This window comes from Triticum urartu, chromosome 7A (assembly GCF_056163025.1).
Source record: "Triticum urartu cultivar PI428250 chromosome 7A, HENAU_Tu73, whole genome shotgun sequence".
NCBI lineage: Eukaryota > Viridiplantae > Streptophyta > Magnoliopsida > Poales > Poaceae > Triticum > Triticum urartu.
The window spans coordinates 327,119,869-327,142,577 of record NC_141879.1 but is presented as its reverse complement, the minus strand read 5'-3'; positions in this window follow the sequence as shown (position 1 = coordinate 327,142,577).

Genomic DNA, 22,709 nt, shown 5'->3' with positions numbered 1-22,709 from the left:
CCGGTTAAATGGATAAACCAAGAAAAGAACACGATCCTGACAAAACAAGAAGATGGGTTAAAGAGAGCAACATCACAATGCCTCCGGAACAAAAGTAAAAATGGAATGGAATGAACGAAGGGAAACAAGATATTGAGAGAGCGCGCTTACAACAAATGCTAGAACGGAGTTGTTGGAAAACCAACAACGAAAAGAGTAAGCTTGATGTGGGCTTACAGGAAACATCTCAGAATATGAGGTGACAACCTGCCACTAACGAAAACAATAGATTGGAATGATATGAACAAGGAGACGAGAGTATTTCACCGGGAGTATAAAGAAGAGCTTGGGTCCTTTATATAGCACCATAAATAGCAACAATCCTTAGGAAAAGCTTTAGGTGAAGTATAACCCAAGATAACTCCAATGAAGAGGTTGATGGATTTAAAATATATCATAATTGATAACATGTGACTCATGAGACATGAACTCAAATTATCAAAAATGACATAATACCACCTCCAATGATTCGATAGAAAGAATTGCACTCCGGATAGCAAGATGAAGAATGCTTGAGCTCCTCTGAAAAGAATGTTGATGAACCCTTCGAGAAGGAATTAAATCCTTTGAGAACCATCATGTAGAACCTCCGGTAACAAAAAGGATGATCGAACGGAAGGAAAGAGGAGTTGAAAAAAACACAAAGTGAAGCCTTGCGATGATTTAGATGAATCTTCACGACAATATAATGCGGAAAAGCTAGGAACTCCAGAAAAGAAAGATGAAACAAATGAAACCGATAATTTGATGGACCTAATAAGGAATTAATCACTTGGATGAAACGCGAATAAGAATTACGTTATGCTTACCCTTCACCAATTTAAATTGATGAAGCAACAGATTTGGCATACTACTTATACTCGTAGAAAGGATTAAGATAGATATAGTGTAAACTTGAGAATGTCTTCAACGAACCACCGGTAGGATTGGAACAACGAATGAATTGATAAGATAAAGAAGGAAGAGAAATCTTGAACGAACCATCGTAAGAATTGAAAAAGAACGAATAAAACATGAAGAAACACCGGGAAGGATTAGCAAATAAACGAAGATGCTTGAAGGAATTTAGATATATGAGAAGGAAGAGATGACGAGCTGATTAGAGAACACTTGAACGATGCACCGGTAAGATTTAGAGAAAGAGAGCTGAAAGCTGAGAATGAATAATATTTGAAAAGATGGCCTTCGGAGGAAATAAATGGAAACAACTCATGAAATGCTCCGGGTGGGTGAAAAGAATTCTTACAATCAAAACCAATTATGAGAGGATGGCACGACGCTACAGCCATGACTCTTGAAGAGAAAAAAGAGCAAGATTTAGAGGAAAAATCTTCTTCGGTCTTCAAGTGTTGAGAATGACAATGAGAAACACCGCCATGAATTATTGAGGCACTCCGAAATGGAAAATAGAAAGGTTGAGCCAATGGCGAAAAGAAATGAAAGATCTTGGAGAAAGGCATTTGACTGATGACAATTCATTCTTACGTCAAACTTTGAAAGAATTTGAGGATAGCTCCGGGAAAATAAGAAGAGTCAGGTAAGATCCTGGGAAAAGACATGTGGGTTAGGGCCCACTCAAAAGGAACACCGTTGAAAAGATTTGAAGAGAGATAGATAGCACCGGTTGAATAAAATGACTTGAATGAGATAACAACCTCGGAATAGGTTCGAACAGATCTTGAAGGAAAAGAAGAGCCTTCCGAGATATCTTGAGCACTCCGGGACAACAGAATAGCGAGAGGTGAACGATTAAGAATTGCACCGGCATGAGAAAGCCTTGAAATGAGGAAAGGGTATGATCAACAAAGCTTGACTTGAAACCACCGGAGAAGAGAAGAACGAAGAATGATGAGCTTGAAGCTTCATTATAATCTTCATGATAATCACCGGATAAGAACATTAACGGAAAAGAATGGAGAGACTTCTCATCAATGAGATGATACTTGATGAAGAAATATGAATCCTTGAAGAAAAAGGGTGGGTGGGCGGGAAAACAAAAGCAACTTGGAGATGGATGAAACAAACATCGTTGAGAAGAACTGATAATTGATCTTGGGGATGTCGAAATGATCGGATCCACTTGAAGAGAAACACGCCGATTGAAAAGGATTGACATGACAGTCTCGATGATCGAAAAGGATTAGTATTCACATAGAAATATGAGAACACCGCTTGGAAAAGGTATGGAATCAACATTTCACTTCGAAGCAACTCTAATACCACAACTCAAAACAAAACAATGATTGTCTTGCAAAATAAGCCGGAACAAACATATGATAGAGATTTCGTCCGAAGTTTTTGTGGTGGGGCCTACACGGGCTCGATCGTACAGCACCATCATGTACAAGGCAGTGCACATGACATAGGAAGCGTCCCCGAGTCGGCATAGCCAAGGACTCTTTAAGACACAACGAGACCACTGTAAAACCAACCGTGGATAGGCGGACCACTAGACGTCGAACCCCAATTTCAAATCATACATCTGTCGGAAAGAAATCCTAGGAGCTACTTGAATTCCCACTTATAAACTCCCAAAATTTTCCGGTTATGCAATCAAGTGTTGGGGATACAGGGGAAGCATAATATCTCACCCAAAACTAACAAATCCTACATCCAGCTGTATCCATCCTTCAACACATAACCAAGAAACCTTCAGAAATCGTTTACCTCAACCTTCGAAAAGCATCCGTTATACGAGTTATGGCAATACTCCCGAACTCTTGCCCCAGTACAGGGTGGCGTCGAGGTTATCTCACCAAAAACTACATAAAAGAGATTTTCGATGTTGGTGAAACTAAACTTAGGTATTCCAGAACTGCAACGATAAAATTTTGACGACAACACCTCGGAGCTCAACTCCCCGAGAAACTGCCACAACCCCTAAATGACAGGAGGCACCAAGAACAATGTTCTCGTCACAAGACCATCGGAACGATTCCAAGATACCCGCGTGATCCTAAAAAAAATAGTGAAATTTCAGAAGAGAAGAGTCAAAACTCTACGTCAGGATGCCTCACCAGATCGACGAAGGGACTGAGGAGTAAAAAGAATTCCTAACTCTCCGTATATATAATCCTAAAGGACTCAAAACATTTTTTCTAGACTCAACAACGCCAACGATTCGATCAAGCAGGGGGCTCCTAAGTCGGGGAAGGCTCTGATTACCAACTTGTAACGCCCTTGATGCGTCTATATCTACCACGTGTCGAAGCACGACTTAGAGTCATAACCGCATTGAAAGCAATGTCGCAAGTGAGGTAATCTTCACACAACCCATGTAATACATAAGGGAAATAGGTACATAGTTGGCTTACAATCGCCACTTCACACAATACATGAATAAACCATTACATCATCCAAATACACTCAAGGTCCGACTATGGAACCAAAATAAAGGAAGACTACCCCAAATGCTACACAGATCCCCGATCGTCCCAACTAGGCTCCACTACTAATCAACTGGAACGAAACAACACAAAGGACAAGATCTTCATCGAGCTCCTCCTGAGCTTGGTTGCGTCACCTGCTCGGGTCAACGGCGCCTGCAAACTAGTTTTGGAAGTATCTGTGAGTCATGGGGACTCAACAATCTCACACCCTCGCGATCAAGACTATTTAAGCTTATGGGTAAGGTAAAGGTATGAGGTGGAGCTGCAGCTAGCGACTAGCATCTATGGTGGCTAACATACGCAAAAGAGAGCAAGAAGAGAAGGGAAAAGCGCGGTCGAACAACTATGATCAAGAAGTGATCCTAGAACAACCTACGTCAAGCATTACTCCAACACCGTGTTCACTACTCGGACCCCGCCGAGAAGAGACCATCATGGTAACACACACGGTTGATGTATTTTAATTAAGGTTAACTTCAGGTTTTCTACAACCGAACATTAACAAATTCCCATCTGCCCATAACCGCGGGCACGGCTTTCGAAAGTTCAAATCCGTGCAGGGGTGTCCCAACTTAGCCCATCACAAGCTCTCACGGTCAACGAAGGATATTCCGTCTCCCAAGACAATCCGATCAGGCTCGGCATCCAGGTTACAAGACATCTCGACAATGGTAAAACAAGTCCAGCAACACCGCCCGAATGTGCCGACAAATCCCGATAGGAGCTGCACATATCTCGTTCTCAGGGCACACTCAGATGAGCAGTCCGTACAACTAAAACCAGCCCTCGAGTTTCCCCGAGGTGGCGCTGCAAGGGGCTCTAGTTTGGACCAACACTCAGAGGAGCACTGGCCCAGGGGGGTTTAAATAAAGATGACCCTTGAGTCTGCAGAACGCAAGGGAAAGAAAAGGCTAGGTGGCGAATGGTAAAACCAATGTTGGGCATTGCTGGAAGAGTTTTATTCAAGGCGAACTGTCAAGGGGTTCCCATTATAACCCAACCGCGTAAGGAACGCAAAACCGGGAACATAACACCGATATGACAGAAACTAGGGCGGAAAGAATGGAACAAAACACCAGGCATAAGGCCGAGCCTTCCACCCTTTACCAAGTATATAGATGTATTAATTAAATAAGAGATATTGTGATATCCCAACAAAATATCCATGTTCCAACAAGGAACAAACTTCAATCTTCACCTGCAACTAACAATGCTATAAGAGGGGCTGAGCAAAGCGGTAACATAGCCAAACAACGGTTTGCTAGGACAAGGTGGGTTAGAGGCTTGGTTTAACAATATGGGAGGCATGATAAGCAAGTTGTAGGTATCGCATCATAGGCATAGCAAAAGAGCGAGCAACTAGCAAGCAAAGATAGAAGTGATTTCGAGGGTGTGGTCATCTTGCCTGAGATCCCGCAAGGAAGAAGAACGAGTCCATGAAGAAGACAAACGGACATAGTCAAACGGGTCCTCACAAACGCGATGTAATCAGAACCAACCCGAAGAAGCAACACCGGAAAGAAGCACACAACATAGTAAACAACCAACACACGAACATGGTATGATATGCGGGATGCGGCATGTAATGCATATGCATGATTTGGAGAGGAATGATTGAACCTGGCCTCAACTTGGAAATCCAAGAGTGCCACTGGGAAGGTGAGGTGATTTCGGTCGAAATCGATATAAAGATCACCGGAATCGGATGCACGGTTTGGAAATGGCAAGCAAAACAAATATGGCACCGGTCTACGATAATCAGCACGAGACCATCTAAATGCATCAAGATAAATATTCTACAGCACTCAAACATGATAACAATATACATGGCAGGGATCCACTCATGATGCTTGACAAAAGATGAACACTGAGCTACGGCTAATTCATTCAATAACAGGTTCAAACAAGCATGGCAAAAGAGAAAATGATAACAGGTTACAGACTTAGTGAAATTAACACAAGTCTGGAATTTATCATCAAGAAGCAAACTATAGAGCATGAAAACTACATGCTACAGGAACTTAACAAGGCAAAGAAAGGCATCACATGAAGCTACTCAAAGCACTTAACAAAAGTCCCTTAGTGACCTTGACCCAAAAGGGATCAGAAAATACAATTGCAAGCATGTGAACATGGCAAAAACATACACAGATTCAAACAGTGAAAAACTGGAGCATGGCAAAACAGTTAACGAGTAGGCATGTTTACGAGCTCGATGCACTAACTACAGAGCATGGCATGACAAACTAAGCATACACCCATCAAGAAGACATGGCATAGAAGCTAGACATGGCAAGAACAACATCATAGAATGCACGGATCAATAGCTAAACATGTTAACAATCTGCCAGGAACATTTTATAGCAAAAGTAGAGCTCGATTGACTCAAGCTAGGGTGCTCCATAAATGCAAACAAAGACATGGATGGATAGAGAACCACAATATTAACAAAACATCCTTACTGATCATCCTCAAAAGAGGCACGGATCACTAGGAAACAACATGAACATATGGCATATCAACAAAAACAGGACAAGGACTTAGTGAAATTGTAAGTCCCTGAAATTAGCATCAACGATTACGCTACTTTGTGAGCTTGTGCTAGTCAACACAAATATCACAAAAATACATGGCATACACCCTGTAAAGATGGCATGGCATATATCAAAACACATGTAGAGCTCAGGATCATAGCATGCACACATTAATCATGGCAAAAATGACAAAATGCCATTTGCTGAAACAGATCTGACAAATTCATCACATAGCCCTCTTCCAACAGCATTTCGGGCATCAAGATGAGCTCAAATGAAAATGATGCAATGAGATAAATGATGTACTCGTCGAGACGAACATTTTGATATGCTACACGCACGAATCGGAGCTACGAGTGCAGAGTTATGGCATGATGAAGTATGCAAAAAGTTAGGGTTTCGGGGGGAAAAGTCAACCCGAAGGGATCCAGATCCAGATCCGGATCTCGCCGGAAACATTGTAGCAGCAGTTCGCCAGAGTTGGGCTCGCCGACCGGAGACAAGGAAGAGGCGAGGAGGCGAGGTAGTGGGCGGTCGTGGCGAGGAGGGCCGGGGCGGCGACGACCGGGGTTCGGCGGCGCAGGGTGGCCGGAGCAGCGGCGATGCGGGGCGGTCACTGGCTCGGAGGTCGACGACGGCGGTGAGGCGGCACCGGCGCGGCTGCCGCGGCGCGGGGCGGCGCGGTGAAGGGAGGAGAGCGCGGGCGGCGGCGGAGCAGGGCGAAGGCGGTGGCATAGGCACGAGGAGGCGGCGCGGCGAGGTCGGCGGCGCACGGCGAGCGGAGCACTCGGACGAGCCGGGCACGGGCGGAGCACTCCGGCGAGCCGGGTGCGGGCGATGGCGCTCTCGGGCGGCGGCGGGCGGAACCGGGCTCGCGCGGGCCCACGATGGGCCTGGCGGGCCGCGGTGGCGGCGGGCGCCGGGGTGCCACGTGGCGCACCCTGGATGGCTGCGGTGGGCGGCGCTGTGCAGGTCGGACGTGTCCGGCCATCCGGATTTCGTCCGGCGGCGCGAGGAGAGGGAAAAATTAGGGTTTCGTCCGCGAAAATGGACGAGGAGGGCATATTTATAGGTAGAGGGAGCTAGGAGAGTCCAAATGAGGTGCGGTTTTCGGCCACGCGATCGTGATCGAACGACCGAGATGATGGAGGGGGTTTAGAGGGTTTTGGGCCACTTTGGAAGGGTGTTGGGCTGCAACACACACAAGGCCTTTTCGGTCCCTCGGTTAACCGTTGGAGTATCAAACGAAGCCCAAATGGCACGAAACTTGACAGGCGGTCTACTGGTAGTAAACCAAGGCCGCATGACAAGTCTCGGTCCAATCCGAAAATGTTTAACGCCCATACACGAAAAGAGGTAGAAAGAGACACCGGGTGACATAGGAGCGTCGGATTGCAAAACGGACAACCGGGAAAATGCTCGGATGCATGAGACGAACATGTATGCAAATGAAATGCACATGATGACATGATATGCAAAGCATGACACGCAAGCAATGACAAGGCAACAACAGTGAATAACTGGAGGACAACTGGCACATCGGTCTCGGGGCGTTACAATGATGTCGTTGAAGAAATCGGAGAAAGGGGGGCAGAGGCCGCAAGAAAAGTAGTCGACGAAGAATGGGTACCGATTCGAGGCGGCCTTGGTGCAATCCGCAGGGATGACACGCGTGGCCGGGTGCCTCATCTTCTCTCCCCTCGCCTTGACCCCTCATAGCAGCTTGAAGTTGTCCCGGAGGTGGACCACGTCGACCGTCGAGGGAAAATAAGCGAGCTGCGTCCGCCGCCTGCCGACTCATTCTCCGTCGGCTCTGTCCCTCCGGCATCCTTGGCCACTCCCTTGCCCTTGCCAGTCTTGGGTGCCATGCCGGCTGTGAAAGGTGGAGGGGGAAGGGCAGCAAAAACGCAGTGGCGGCGAGCGGGAGCGGGGGCTTGAGAAGGAAGAAGGAAGGAACGACGGTTCCGACATTGGAGAAGGCACAGGGGGTAAATGAGCAGCGCTCCCGCGGTCGTTCCTTTTTACGGGGAATGCGCGGGTCACCTCTTTACCACGACATGACGCATGCGTGCGGAAACCTCCCCACGCACGACCCCCACGTCACGCATGACCCTCCACGCCGCGCGTTCAATGCGGGTCGTGGGAAAGCGCAGCGGACGGGAAATTACTGCGGTAAAAATCCGCTCCACCTGCCCGCGCACCGTTTTGGGCCTAGCCCAACAACGCGTCACGCTTATGTGTGGCCCAGGCTCGGGGGCTCTTGTCAGTGTACAAAAGTAGGGGCTCTCCCTTTTGCACCCCTTAACTTGTGCACGGGCAGTCAGAGCCACACCCACGGCCACACTAAGCAGGGAAGGGGAGGGATGCCGGAGCAACGCCAAGGCCAGAAACACTAAAGAACAAAGGGGCAAGGTGGACTCCCCTGGCAAGACCCTTGCCGAGGCGACCTCCGCGGCCCTGGAAAGAGCCTTGCCGGGGCAACTCGCCCAACACCGGCAGAGCGAGCCACCCTTAAGCCCAGGAGTTCCAAACACCGCCAACAACTACATTGGAACCAAGGCTCGGGAGGCACCTCTGTGGTGACATGCAGATCTTTGTCAACATCATGAACACGCAAGATCAGATGAGGAGTAGAAGACGACGGCCCCCTGTGAGACCCTTGCCGGGGACGACCGCGACGCCACAGCAAGACCCTTGCCGGGGGCCCGGCAAGACCCTTGCCGAGGACACCAGTAGGGCCGCAGCCAGGCCCATGTCTGCCAAAGCTCCACCGCCGTCCCCAAGAAGTTACTAGCTCAACCAGCTGGGCAGGCACCTGCGTGGCGACGAGCGGCCTCCACACGGGCCCAGCAAGCACCTGTGTTGTTGCATGCAAGTCTTCCTGAAGGCTCCACCACCGCGCCAGCCCAGTAGCCAGCCAACGTGGCGCCACGACGCCTCGTCAGCTCATACGTGTGTCGAAGCCAGGCGTGGCAGCGACAGCTGGGACATGCTTCCTTGTTGTCCCTGATAGTGATAGGAGCACGTCGGCAGCGCATTAAATGTGTTTGTCCAACGGTGCCAGAGGATAGGCTCATCCACTGTACACATTTCCACACCATGTCTGCCACTGTGGCAGCCCCTTTTTCATATAAAAGGAGGCCTGAGGCGACCAGGAGGAGGATTCGGATCTTTTGGGCAAAGTTGCACCCCGTAGCTAGCTCAAGAACACAAGAACACTCTCAATACATCCACCAAAGCAGGTCTAGGGTTTTACGCATCCTCGTGGCCCGAAGCTGGCTAAACGATCCGTGTGCTTCCTGTCAGACCCGCTCTTTCCACAACCCCGCGCTCGCCAACCGTAGAAGGGATCCTAGTGATCCCATAGGTGTCGATTTCTCCCAACATAGGAGAAGACTACTTTTGTCAGGATAGCTTGTACTGGTTGTCCCCCTTCAAATTGGCCGTTGTGGGATCCCTTCCCGCCTAATATTTGGGAAGAGGACCCGGGCCTCTATATATAGGACTAGACACCACCGTAGGGAGGCATCTGAGAGGATCGAACCTGATCCGGCTCATCTCATCTTGGACCGGATCCATTCCACCAAGCCACCACACTCACCAAGCACAAGAGCACCTCTCCTCAGGAGGTTGTTCTTCCCTTGTAACTGTTCATCCTCAGCCCAAGAGGCAATCCACCACACCACACTGGAGTAGGGTATTGCACCACATCGGTGGCCCGAACCAGTATAAACTCTTGTGTCTCTTGTTCTTTGGGTTCGTCGAGCTAGGCCGTGAGATCATGATGTGTGCGAGCTAGAGAGGGGGAGAGATCTTTGTGCGCACCCTAGTGTTCGAACCTCAAGAGTTTTGCCGGAACCCGAAATCCGACAACAACCTTAAGTTTAGAGGATCGACTAGAAAAGGCCAAAAAATGTTGGAGTATATATATATCAACTAAGGGTTTTAGTCCTTTAACTTTTTAAGGATCACCTAGAGATGGCCTTATGACTTGTTTATTTCAGTTCTTCACAATGTGATGCTCTATATGTGCAACTATTTGCCGTGCAGTTCAATTCCATCAATAACAGTTTCAACAGTACCACTATGAATTATGATATTTGGTTGCTGTTATGGATATTGCAGTTAACATGCCTTTTCGTTTTTTAGTAATAACTAGTGTACTTTAGACTTGCACAATACCAGTTTGAATGACTATTTGCTTGTTTTTAAATGTTATGTCTGATGCAGTTAACACACCTTTCCACTTCTTGTTTTGCTTAACTAGCGTGCTTAAGCCAGCACACTGAAGCTATCATTTGTAGATTATGTTGTCTACCATGGATATATTTGGTTGATGTTTAGCCTGTTGTGCTTAACATGCCTTTATATGTACTCATATACGACAATATTGAGAACAGTGTTGTTTTCCATCGAGGTTAGTTTCATCGCATTGCTTATATGTACTCACTGTTCGGGATATCGATACCTGGTACCATATAGCCTGGGGCTGATAAGGGATTAATCGTCAAATCGGACATTTCACTGAATATATCTATATCCCATTTATTAGTAGGTTAACTAGGGCCATATTTAATATATCTAAGGCTACATAGCAACATGCATTGTACTGAATGACTAAATATGCAATCCCAGGCTACATAGCAACAAGGAAGAGTGTTACCTGAATGTTCTGATGATGTATAGATATACATGTAACAAAATCTTATATAATGGTATGGAGGGAGTGTGGTACTACATCATTTTTCAATTGGTGTTTAGCTTCTAATATTAACTTGGTGCTTTTAGGTACATATATCATTGCCAAAGATCCACACTTCAACCCTTTCTGCGTATGGGGCAATGAGATATTCATGAACCGGCATCAAGTGAGGAAACTGATAAAGCTTGATATTAAAATGGGTCAAAAGATGTCAATCGAACTATTTGTTTACACTTCATGCAAAACAACAGTGAATTGCAGGATGGTAAGTAAGAACCATGTGGCCTTCTTTTTACTGCCCGTAAGGGGTTGTGTTAGATGACAATGTCTGAATATTTTTTCTTTTGCAGTGGATCCTGGAGCAGTTTACTCAAGATTACCTCTCAAACTACATGATTGGCGGCTGGCCATCACAAGGGGTTGGACTAGAGTCTTGCATGCCTTCTGCATCCAGGAGAGCACAATAGGGCCATTCCGCTTCACCTTGTTCAGCAACTGGAATGTCGGTGGCCTCTTTCTTTACCATATGTAATAGTACAAGTATAGAACCCTGGTTTATCATTCTTTATTTGGTGCTTATGTAATTCTTAAACATATGTACCTATGAATCGAATAATACATTGGTTGTTTGAACCTGATGGATATGAATAAAGCTATAGCCTACTTTCAAGTTTAAATTAGGCACAATTTTAAATAGCAACAATTAAATTAGGGCGAAATTGTGGTGTGCGGGTCATTACGGCGCACACTGTTAATAAAGCACAGCATGTGTGTTATACATCATAATCCGACATGGTTCACGGAGAGGAAACATGTGTAACAATGTGCACAGTTGCCGTTTGCAAAGCGTGTCTGATGTCAGACACTATCACATACGGTGCGGGAAAACTAAGTGTGTGTGATTGTCTACCTATCGTGCACGGTTTATAATCATGAACTGTTTGTGATGTGCCAGGCATCATAAAACTCCCGTGCCTGGAATCTGCCTGGTTTTAGGTAAAACCACACAACTCCGACTGTGATGGCAATGCGAGCACAAGCAAGTAGCAAGGATGAAGTGTTTAGGATAATCGAGATATCGGAAACGGTTATATAGGGACAACTATATGCATCAAGGCTCCCTATCCCCGACGATTTCTGGGTCGTGTGGCAAGGACCCCCTATCACCGTCACTCAATAGGCGACGGTTCCAAATGTTTTCACGGAAAGGGGTTAAAACCCGTTTGTATAACACCGACGCGTATCAGTGATGGGGCGCGAAGAAGAGCCTGGGGCGCTGACCATGCTTTCGAAGTTTTTTCGTGGCTAGACTTGATGTTTTACGCACGATGTGGACGACACTTGGGGATCTAACCTCTTTATATATGCGTTGTCCCTGTGTGGCCAAAGGTTTTCTTTGTGGTAAAAATTATTATGGACTGTTCACATTCGCCCAGCACGTGGAAATCGAGGTGATTGGGAAGGGGTCATAAAGGTCGGACAAGGGAGTCAGGGCCGAACTGTTATCCACCCGATGTACAATGAAGAACCAACCTTGCAAAAGCCGTAAACTTAAGCCGGATATTGCATCGTCATTTGAAGGCCAGTTTGGGGGCTACTGAGGGAGTCCTGGATTAGGGGCTCCTCGGGTGTCCAGGCTATTTGGTATGGGCCGGACTGATGGGCCGTGAAGATACAAGCAGAAGACTTTCCCTCGTGTCCAGGTAGGACTCCCCTATGCGTGTATGGCAAGATTGGTGTCTGGATATGTTATTTTCTTCCCCCACAAACCGACTTTGTACAACCCTAGGCCCCTCCGGTGTGTATATAAACCGGAGGGTTTAGTCCGTAGAGGCTATCATAACTCTCATAGGCTAGATAGCTAGGGTTTAGCCATTATGATCTCGAGGTAGATCAACTCTTGTAACCCCTATATTCATCAAATACAATCAAGAAGAACCTAGGGTTTTACCTCCATTAATAGGGCACGAACCTGGGTAAACATTGTGTCCCACTCGTCCCTTGTTACCATCAATCCTCGGACGCACAGTTCGGGACCACCTACCCGAGATCTGCCGGTTTTGACACCAACACCGGGCACGATCAAAAGGTTGCCATCGCCCAGTTGTGTGTGCTACATGACGTCCTCGTCTACCACTACCACCGGGCCACAAGGCCTTGCTAGCGTTTCTCCAAGTTTATCAACAGCTCCGACTACAGTTTCGCTACGGTGGACACCACGAATGATCTAAAAGCGCTCAAGGTTTCGAGCTTGAAATGCCAGAATCTTGTCAACATCCAAGACCACTACAAGGTCTGGGGTAGCGACAACAACAAACAAAACTCCCTGGTGGAACTCGCCTCGGCCATCATCGACCCCTCCTACATGAAGATGAAGGATGAGAGCAATAAGGACAAGAACGCCCGGCACAGTGCCTGGCATGAGAGACTGGATGAACAACACGTCAAGTACGTGGCCAAGGATGCGTACACAAGCTACGAGATGTACATGTGGATCGTTGACATGAGGGAGTGTCTTCTTCCCGCCCCAGACGAGGGATCGAGCCATAGAGCAGTGGCGGGAGCGTCACAAGAAGTAGACGACTAGACAATCATTTCTCCTGGTTTAGAATGCATGCAATTGTTTATTGAGGTGTGTGTGAATGATCTGTATAGTCTCTTATGTAATTGGATGTTTATTTCAGTTATATGTATATACATGTTATTCTTCTGTAGACAGACCAAATCACATGGCTTATTAGCAGCAATCGTCTGTGTTATTATTGGTCTTCGCACACATTTCTGATTACGGACATGTTTGCCGCGTATCACACACATCTTGTTCAGTTGAACCGTTTCCATTGTGCTACCTAATCACACACAGTTCATCCTAGTGAACTGTATGCCGTATATCGCACACACCCTCATCTGGCTTCTCATTTCTATTGTTCTGCATCATCGCAAATAGTTCTTCTAGATTAATTTTTGCCACTCATCACACACACACTTCTAATATGAACCATATTTGATGTCGCCGCCATCGCAAGAGTTTTGCATCTTTTTTGATGATTTTACTACATCACTGTTTGTGATTGATGCATCGCACACAGTTTCGTCGAATGGTCTCTGATTGGACTATCGCGTTTGGACCATCCTGTAGTAGTGTTGGTGGCGCTGGATAGATCAAATCGGTGGAGTCGAGTTTGACTTTGAGTTTTGGACAAATGTGGAAATGAGAAAGTGGCTGAGGGTTTTGGAGCAATATCACTAAGCACTTTGAGCAAGTAGACCATTAAGCAACACCTCATCCCCTTTTAATAGTATTGGCTTTCCTATGGACTTAATGTGATCTTGGGTCACTAAAATAGAAATGAAGAGTCTTGAGCTTTTGCCAATCTTTGTCCTTAGCATTTTGAAGGGGTTCCACATCCTCTTGTCCTTACCACGCGATTGTTGAACTCATCTGAAATATACTAGATAAAAGCATTAGTCCAACAAGAGATATGTTGACATTAATTTCCAAAATCACCTAGGGAGCACTTGTGCTTTCACCGGGTGGCCAAGGCAGCAAAAACGGCCGCTGTTGCTTCTTTGGTGGCAGCACAGCAACTGTCTGTTCCGCAGCGGCGGCCTTAGCCCTGATGGAGGTTGCCCACGACCATGTCGAGGCCACCCACACCCAGCTCCTGGCGGTCACTGCACAAATTGAACAAAGCTTCTTCGACAACGGTTGGCAACCCACAATCGAAGAGTTGGCAATCGTCGAGAGCGTTCGAGCAGTCGTCTGTTCCTTCGCGACATACCTTGGCACGACGGAGCCCGTCCAAGCCCAGATCATGGATGCCCACGCCCAGCTCATGGCGGCCTTTTCCAAAGAGATGGCGGATGTCGAGATGCTTGCCAAGTATTGTGCAATGGATGCCATGGAGCCCCTTCCCCGGGAGATCGTCTGCCGCGAGCTGTACATGGAGGAGGCGGCGGAGATCGACGAGCGTCGGCCAGAGTAGTACTCTTTAGTTAACTTAGAGCAGTGGTTTTTAATTTGTTAGAGTAATTTTTAGGTCAGCTAGCTGTGTTTAATTGCTGAACTTGCTCGATTAAGAAGTGTGGGTGCAATGTAGGCTCATTTGTGTACCCAAATTATGCAATGACGTGGATGACCAGTGTAACCATGGAAATTCAGACCAAAATTTGCATGTTCAAACTCATCACACATGGGGTAAGCTATATGAATCGTTTGTGATGTTCACATATCGTACATAGTGCTGAATAAGGGACCGTGTCTGATGACACTTTGCATGCCAGTTTTTTCACTACACCGAGCGGCCGAGCCAAAATTTTCGGCTTCTGCAGAAATATCTACCTCCCCGCCCCTCCCCCTTACCAAAAGCCACATTTCCCTTGTTTCTGCCATCATTTCCAAGTTCAAACCTTCACTCATTGCTTGCAGTGTCGCCTCCTCGGCGACCCTCCTTCACGCTGCTCAACCTCGTCGATCTAGGTAGGTAATCCACATCCGACCACCATCCTCCTCCTCCTTCTACATCGCACATGCCCCGATCGTTAGCGTGACACCTTCCAGCCAAATCACCAACCCCTACCCCTAATAAGCGCCTCCCTAAGACATGGTGCACCCAGTATAGCCAGGAGATCAAGGAGCATTTGCCAGCAGAGAAGCAAATCATGGATAAGGTCGCGATGGCTGCCATTCGTGTCGACCCCCGGATCTTGGAGAAGCACCTCGCCGTAGAGGCCACCATCGACGGCTCGCACGTCGACGCCACGATGCGATTGGCTGCTTTAAATGATAGTTTGTGACATTTCCTTGAGGCCACCGTTGGTGCCTTCGATGAAGACTATGAGGTGTTTTCTCAGCGTGCCCGTGCTTACCTCAACTCGAGAGCTAGCAGGTTGGTGCCCGGAGTGGCTCAGGCAAATCGTCACTATGAGTAGGGCACCCACAATGTGGAGGCCCCGCCCTCTTCCATGTCCAAGGAGCCAATCATCATCGATATCTCTCACGATGAGGAGTAGCTTGTCTTATTAGCTCACTATAAGGACCTAAGAATCCGACTATGGTCGGCAAACATGCTAAATTCATACATGGCACTCGATGCGCTCCATGGCAAAAGCAATTAATATGGCAGACTACCGATATGTCTTTGTTCTTTGTAGATACCACTTCGACACAAGATAGTTCTATTTCTTGTCTTTAGTTTTTAGTTTGAAGTTTGTTAACTACTCCCTCCGCCCGAAAATACTTGTCATCAAAATAGATAAAAATAGATATATCTAGAACTAAAATACATCTAGATACAGCCCCTTTTATCCTTTTTGATGACAAGTATTTCCAGACGGAGGGAATACTTTACAGTGAAACATTTTATTAATATTTAACATCCTCTTATCAAACAAATAAAGTACATCTTGTCCACTCCATTCAGTGATTCAGCTTTTGTCGAACTACCTGAAGAAATATCAGAATACATTGATTCCAAATTAATAGAAATCAGTCTAACACAAGTAAGTTCTCTTGCTGCTTTTGGTCTTTTGAAATAACTACAACTTTTCTCTCATTGTCATTGTCATTTTGAGTCTTTTTAACAACACATACTCTATCATTTACAGGATAAGATCATTTTTCAAATAAAGGCTCCAGAATTATACAGAAATATCATTCGAAACTCAACACCTACCCTGAAGAGCTATGTCTATGATATGCATTCTTCATTTCTGAAGATCGGGGCAAATTCCAGCAGTCTAAATCTCCAATTCAAATCAGCTATTATGAAAAACACATTCAAACTTCCTCTGCCTAAATAGTTCTTGGCTATAAATGACCTCCAAATTTTCTAATGCTAAACGTTGCAACAATCATTGACGAAGATAAACGAGTCAGCATAGATGAATTTCTTCAGGAATTGGTCAATGATTTTCCTCAGTTTGTGAACATAACAAGTCCCAATTTCTCTCTCTCTCTCTCTAGGTTAATCTACATCTTTCAAACAACTTGCTTGCCCGGAGCTATTTGTGAAGACATCAAGTCCAAAAGAAACACCTACCACTGATGTTTCAGCATTGTTACATCGTGAGTTGTTCCTTTTTATTTATGCACCTAAGCATGTGTTTCTCTCTACCAAAATATATCATGAAATAAATCATAAAAAAACTTGTTTTCTTCTACATGATGCTTGTCTGAATCAAGATCCCCATATAAAAAAGTAGAAGAAAAAAAGTTCAGCTTACCATTGTTCGGATTCTTATTACCAGCACTAGTATAGTGAGGTGCTAAACAAACGGTTTTTAACCCCTTTCCACGATGGCATTTGGAACCGTCGCCAAGTGAGTGTGGGCGATAGGGGGGTCCTTCCCACATGACCCAAAAACCGTCGGGGAAATGCCCTCCTGGCACACACGCTCGGCAAAATGAGGTCATGTGCGACCGGCGAGCACTCAAATACAGAAATATGTACAGTAGTGCTCAAAAAATACAATTATACAGGCGAAATCATTTCCCCTTACGACCGGAATACCAAAGACCGAAATACCGAACCGAAAGAACCGGGACCGGCACCGAACTGACCGAAACCGATTATTTCGGTTGTTGCTTCAGTCGTAACTTCTGTAGAACCGAAATTAGTTCGAGATTCTCGGTTACAGGCCTCGGTTACCCGATAAACCGATATATATCATGTACGTACTTCAAAATCTGAGAAATAGCGCAGTCCATTATCATTACCTAGCAACTCCCGAGGCCCAGCAGACTAGCACCCCACGTGAACTGCTGGAAAGTCACTCCTGATTTCCCATCTCACGCAACGACCAGACCTAGCCGCCACAAGCGTTGCCTCCCCCGCCGGTGGTAGCACTATGATCTCCTCCCTTGTCTACTGCTCCACCGGTGGTGGCGCTCTGCTCTCATCCCTTGTCTTCTCCCCCACCAGCGACGGCGCTCTGCTCTCCTCTCCAGCCGTCGACGGCCGCCAGGTGGACTGGTAGCCCATAGTGGGACTTATCTCCTCTTTCCTTTGTGATTTCTTCGACCATCCCGTCATATTATTCCTTGTTGACTTCCCGTTTTATTGAGAAACTGATTATATAGATGAGACATTTTTGCCTTTAGATCTGATTGCGTTCGATTGATAGTGTTTTCTTTCCCTGTTCGATCTGATAGCTTCGGTCTTGTTCGGTTATACCGGAAACTGGACCGAAGTCACGGCGCCCCGAACTCTCAGTTAGCAAGATTATGAAAGACCGATCGGTCATCATTTCCAGGAAACCGAATTTGCTATAACCCAAACAAACCGAACTGAAATTCTCGGTTAGACCGAATGCCCAGCCCTAGTCGTAAGTACATCCCACACTGTCAGCCAGCACTAAATGTTTCTGTTCATATATACATCCCACACAGTCGCTCCAAGGAAAACGTTTCTGTTCGCAAGTACATCACACACAATTTTCCCGGTTAAATCATTTGTGATAGCATTTCCATTGCACATGGTGTTAACAATTTTATCATTTGCGTTATTGAATTCATCACACACGTTGCCTAGAAGAAACTGTGTGTCAAGGGTTGTCCATCACACACAGTTTTTATGTGGTAAGCGTTTGCGCCAGGAGGCCTAACGCAAACAGTTTTCATGAGGATGTCATGTGTGATTGTTCATTAATCTAACACGGTTTATTCCTAGAAACTGTGTGTGTGTTATTGAATGCATCGCACACGGTGTTTTCTCAATAACTGTTTGCAATAAAAAACAATTTTCAAGCTAATTATATGATTATTCATAATCCATTTATTAATCTAATTGACATTTCATATTAAGCACACAATAGATTTCATTTTCATAATTGAAATACATCAGAGTACAACATCATATAGCTTCCGCACTCAGCTACCCCATTATACAACTACACCAGGACCAAGTTTCACATGCAACATCTATAACCTTTCGAAATTAGCATCATGGATGGTACATAGACAGATGTATCTCATCTGGAGAACTGCCGAAGCAGAAGGCGAATATTGAGCCTTCATTGATGTTGAAGGTCTTTGTAACTTTAGGCCAGTGCATGTGGATGATTGACCGTCCATCCTTCGTCCTCTTCAGGAACACTTCAATATTGAACCGTGGGTGTTGTCTGAATACCTTCCTCGCCTCCTGACCATACAGGTGGTTTGAGAGGTAATCATCAGTGAACTGCTTTGGAAAGGCCTGAAAGCAAGGATGTGCATAAATATCTTCTCTATATTGGAAATGGGGCAAACGAATAAAAAAGGCAAGGTATAATAGTTAGTACCATCCTGTACTGAACTGATGTCTTCTTCATTGTGCAGACAAAGATCTTGTTGTTTTTTGTCGCTAATTTCTTTATCCTAGCAATCTTTCTGAGTTTCTTGACTTGACTGATATTCATGGACAACTCATTTCCCCATATGCAAAAAGGGTCAAACAGTGGGATAAAACCTCTGACAGTAGGACCTACATGTGCAAGACCAAATTGTTAAAAACCTAAATATTAGAATGGTTGCTGCAATTACCCAATAATGTGCTATTATACAATGGACCATGCACGTGCTAACCTTGATTGTAAACCTCGGTGCTTGCCATTGTTTCCCAGCAACACATATAAGGTAGTTAGTCTTCAGGTTAAGAGTTCACATGCTATCAGTAAAATATGTTGACGAAAAATAAGCACATTGCAAATTCATCAGATTAATTCAAGCCACATGGAAAACCCATTTATCCAAACCAAGCATGATTAAGAACTAGGAAATATAGAACTTGTATATGTTTCTCATGTATTAAGTGCAGCCAAATTTGATTTATTCCTCACATGCACAACAATACAAAATTCTACCCACGACAATTGGACATCGCAGTGTAGAATTGAACCAAGCAGTTAGCTAAACATCACAACAAATGAACCAAACATTAACTGAGCACCACATTGCACAATATAACATACTCCTAATAGAAGATCAGTTAGTTAACCAAACCAAGCATGCTTAACAACTTGGAAATATAGCAATTGTATTTTTTTGTCTTGTATTTACTACAGCCAAATTCAATTTATTCCTCACATGGTATACAATAACAGAATGCACCCACAACTATTGAACATCGCATTGCAGAATTGAACCAAACAAAATAGTTAACTAAACACCACAACAAATGAACCAAACGTTAACTGAGCACCACATTGCACAATATAAAAAACTCCTAATAGAAGATAAGACAATTAACCAAACCAAGAATGCTTAATGATACGTCTCCGTCGTATCTACTTTTCCAAACACTTTTTCCCTTGTTTTGGACTCTAACTTGTATGATTTGAATGGAACTAACCCAGACTGATGTTGTTTTCAGCAGAATTGCCATGGTGTTGTTTTATGTGCAGAAAACAAATATTCTCGGAATGACCTGAAACTCCACGAAACATCTTAGAAAAAACAATAAAAAATCCTCGCCAAAGATGAAGACCATGGGGCCCACACCCTTCTCACGAGGGTGGGGGGCGCCCCCCCCCCCCCCCCCCGCCTAGGGCGCGCCCCCCTACCTTGTGGGCCCCCTGGAAACCCTCCGACGCCAACTCCAACTCTATATATTTGCTTTCGAAGAGAAAAAATAAGGGAGAAGAAATCATCGCGTTTTACGATACGAAGCCACCGCCAAGCCCTAAAACCTCTCGGGAGGGCTAATCTGGAGTCCGTTCGGGGCTCCGGAGAGGGGGATTCGTCGTCGTCGTCATCATCAACCATCCTCCATCACCAATTTCATGATGCTCACTGCCGTGCGTGAGTAATTCCATCGTAGGCTTGCTGGACGGTGATGGGTTGGATGAGATTTATCATGTAATCGAGTTAGTTTTGTTAGGGTTTGATCCCTAGTATCCATTATGTTCTGAGATTGATGTTGCTATGACTTTGCTATGCTTAATGCTTGTCACTAGGGCCTAAGTGCCATGATTTCATATCTGAACCTATTATGTTTTCATGAATATATGTGAGTTCTTGATCCTATCTTGCAAGTCTATAGTCACCTACTATGCGTTATGATCCGGCAACCCCGAAGTGACAATAATCGGGACCACTCCCGATGATGACCATAGTTTGAGGAGTTCATGTATTCAATATGTGTTAATGCTTTGTTCCGGTTCTCTATTAAAAGGAGGCCTTAATATCCCTTAGTTTCCAATAGGACCTCGCTGCCACGGGAGGGTAGGACAAAAGATGTCATGCAAGTTCTTTTCCATAAGCACGTATGACTATATACGGAATACATGCCTACATTACATCGATGAATTGGAGCTAGTTCTGTGTCACCCTATGTTATGACTGTTACATGATGAACCGCATCCGGCATAATTATCCATCACTGATCCGGTGCCTACAAGTTTTCCATATACTGGTTCTCACTTATTTACTTTCCCGTTGCTACTGTTACAATCACTACAAAATACCAAAAACATTACTTTTGCTGTCTTTACTTTTGTTGCTGCTACCACCACTATCATATTACTTTGCTACTAAACACTTTGCTGCAGATACTAAGTTTCCAGGTGTGGTTGAATTGACAACTCAGCTGCAAATACTTGAGAATATTCTTTGGTTCCTCTTGTGTCGAATCAATAAATTTGGGTTGAATACTCTACCCTCAAAAGCTGTTGCGATCCCCTATACTTGTGGGTTATCAAGACTAATTTCTGGCGCCGTTGCCAGGGAGCGTAGCTCTATTCTTTGAGTCACTTGGGATTTATATCTGTTGGACACTATGAAGAACTTGAGAGATCCAAAAACCAAGATCTATCCCTCAACTACGAGGGGAGGTAAGGAACTGCCATCTAGCTCTGCACTTGATTCACCTTCTGTTATGAGTAAGTTTGCGACACCTACACCTGCTTCTGCTATTCGTTCTGATATGTCGCATGTTATTGATGATGCCACTTCTGCTATGCATGATACTTATGATGAAACTGCTTCTATGCATGATACTACTGTGCCCCTTAGTGAGTTTCTTGATGAACAAATTGCTAGGGCTAGAGAAAAAGAAATTATTGAATCTGAATACGATGATGATAGTGATGATGAAAATATGCCTGTTATTCCTGAGGGTTATCTTTTTGATATGGAATCTTCTGCCGCTATTTTAGCTTGCAAGGATAGATATGAGCTTAAGAGGTTATTAATTAAATGGAACAAAGAATCACTTAGAGATAAGATGAGGCCCGACCCTGCTTTTGCTACTTCACCTATATGTGTCCCTGATAAGGATTATGAATTCTCTATTGATCCTGATATAATTACTTTGGTTGAATCTGATCCGTTTTATGGCTATGAATCTGAAACCGTCGTGGCACATCTTACTAAGTTAAATGATATAGCTGCCATGTTCACTAATGATGAGAGATCGTGTTACCTTTATATACTTAAAATATTTTCGTTCTCATTAAAGGGTGATGCTAAGATATGGTTTCATTCTCTTGATCCTGGTTGTGTGTGTAGTCCCCAGGATATGATTTATTACTTCTCTGCTAAGTATTTCCCTGCTCATAAGAAACAAGCTGCTTTGAGGGAAATATACAACTTCGTACAAATTGAAGAAGAGAGTCTCCCACAAGCTTGGGGGAGGCTTCTCAAGTTACTTAATGCTTTGCCTGATCATCCTCTTAAGAAACCTAAAATACTTGATATCTTTTATAATGGACTAACCGATGCTTCTAGAGATTACCTGGATAGTTGTGCTAGTTCTCTTTTCAGGGAAAGAACACCGGATGAAGCTAAAATCTTATTGAATAATATGTTGACAAATGAAAATAATTGGGCACCTCCTGAGCCATCTCCTGAGCCAACTCCCGCTCCAATTACTGAGTCTATTCCTAAACCAACTCCAAAGAAGAGAGGTATTCTATTTCTCAGTCCCGGAGATATGCAAGAGGCAAAGAAATCTATGAAAGAAAAAGGTATTAAAGCTGAAAATGTTAAGAATTTACCTCCTATTGAAGAAATACATGGTCTTAATATACCGCCTATTGAAGAAACTTATGATCTTAATTCTTTATTTA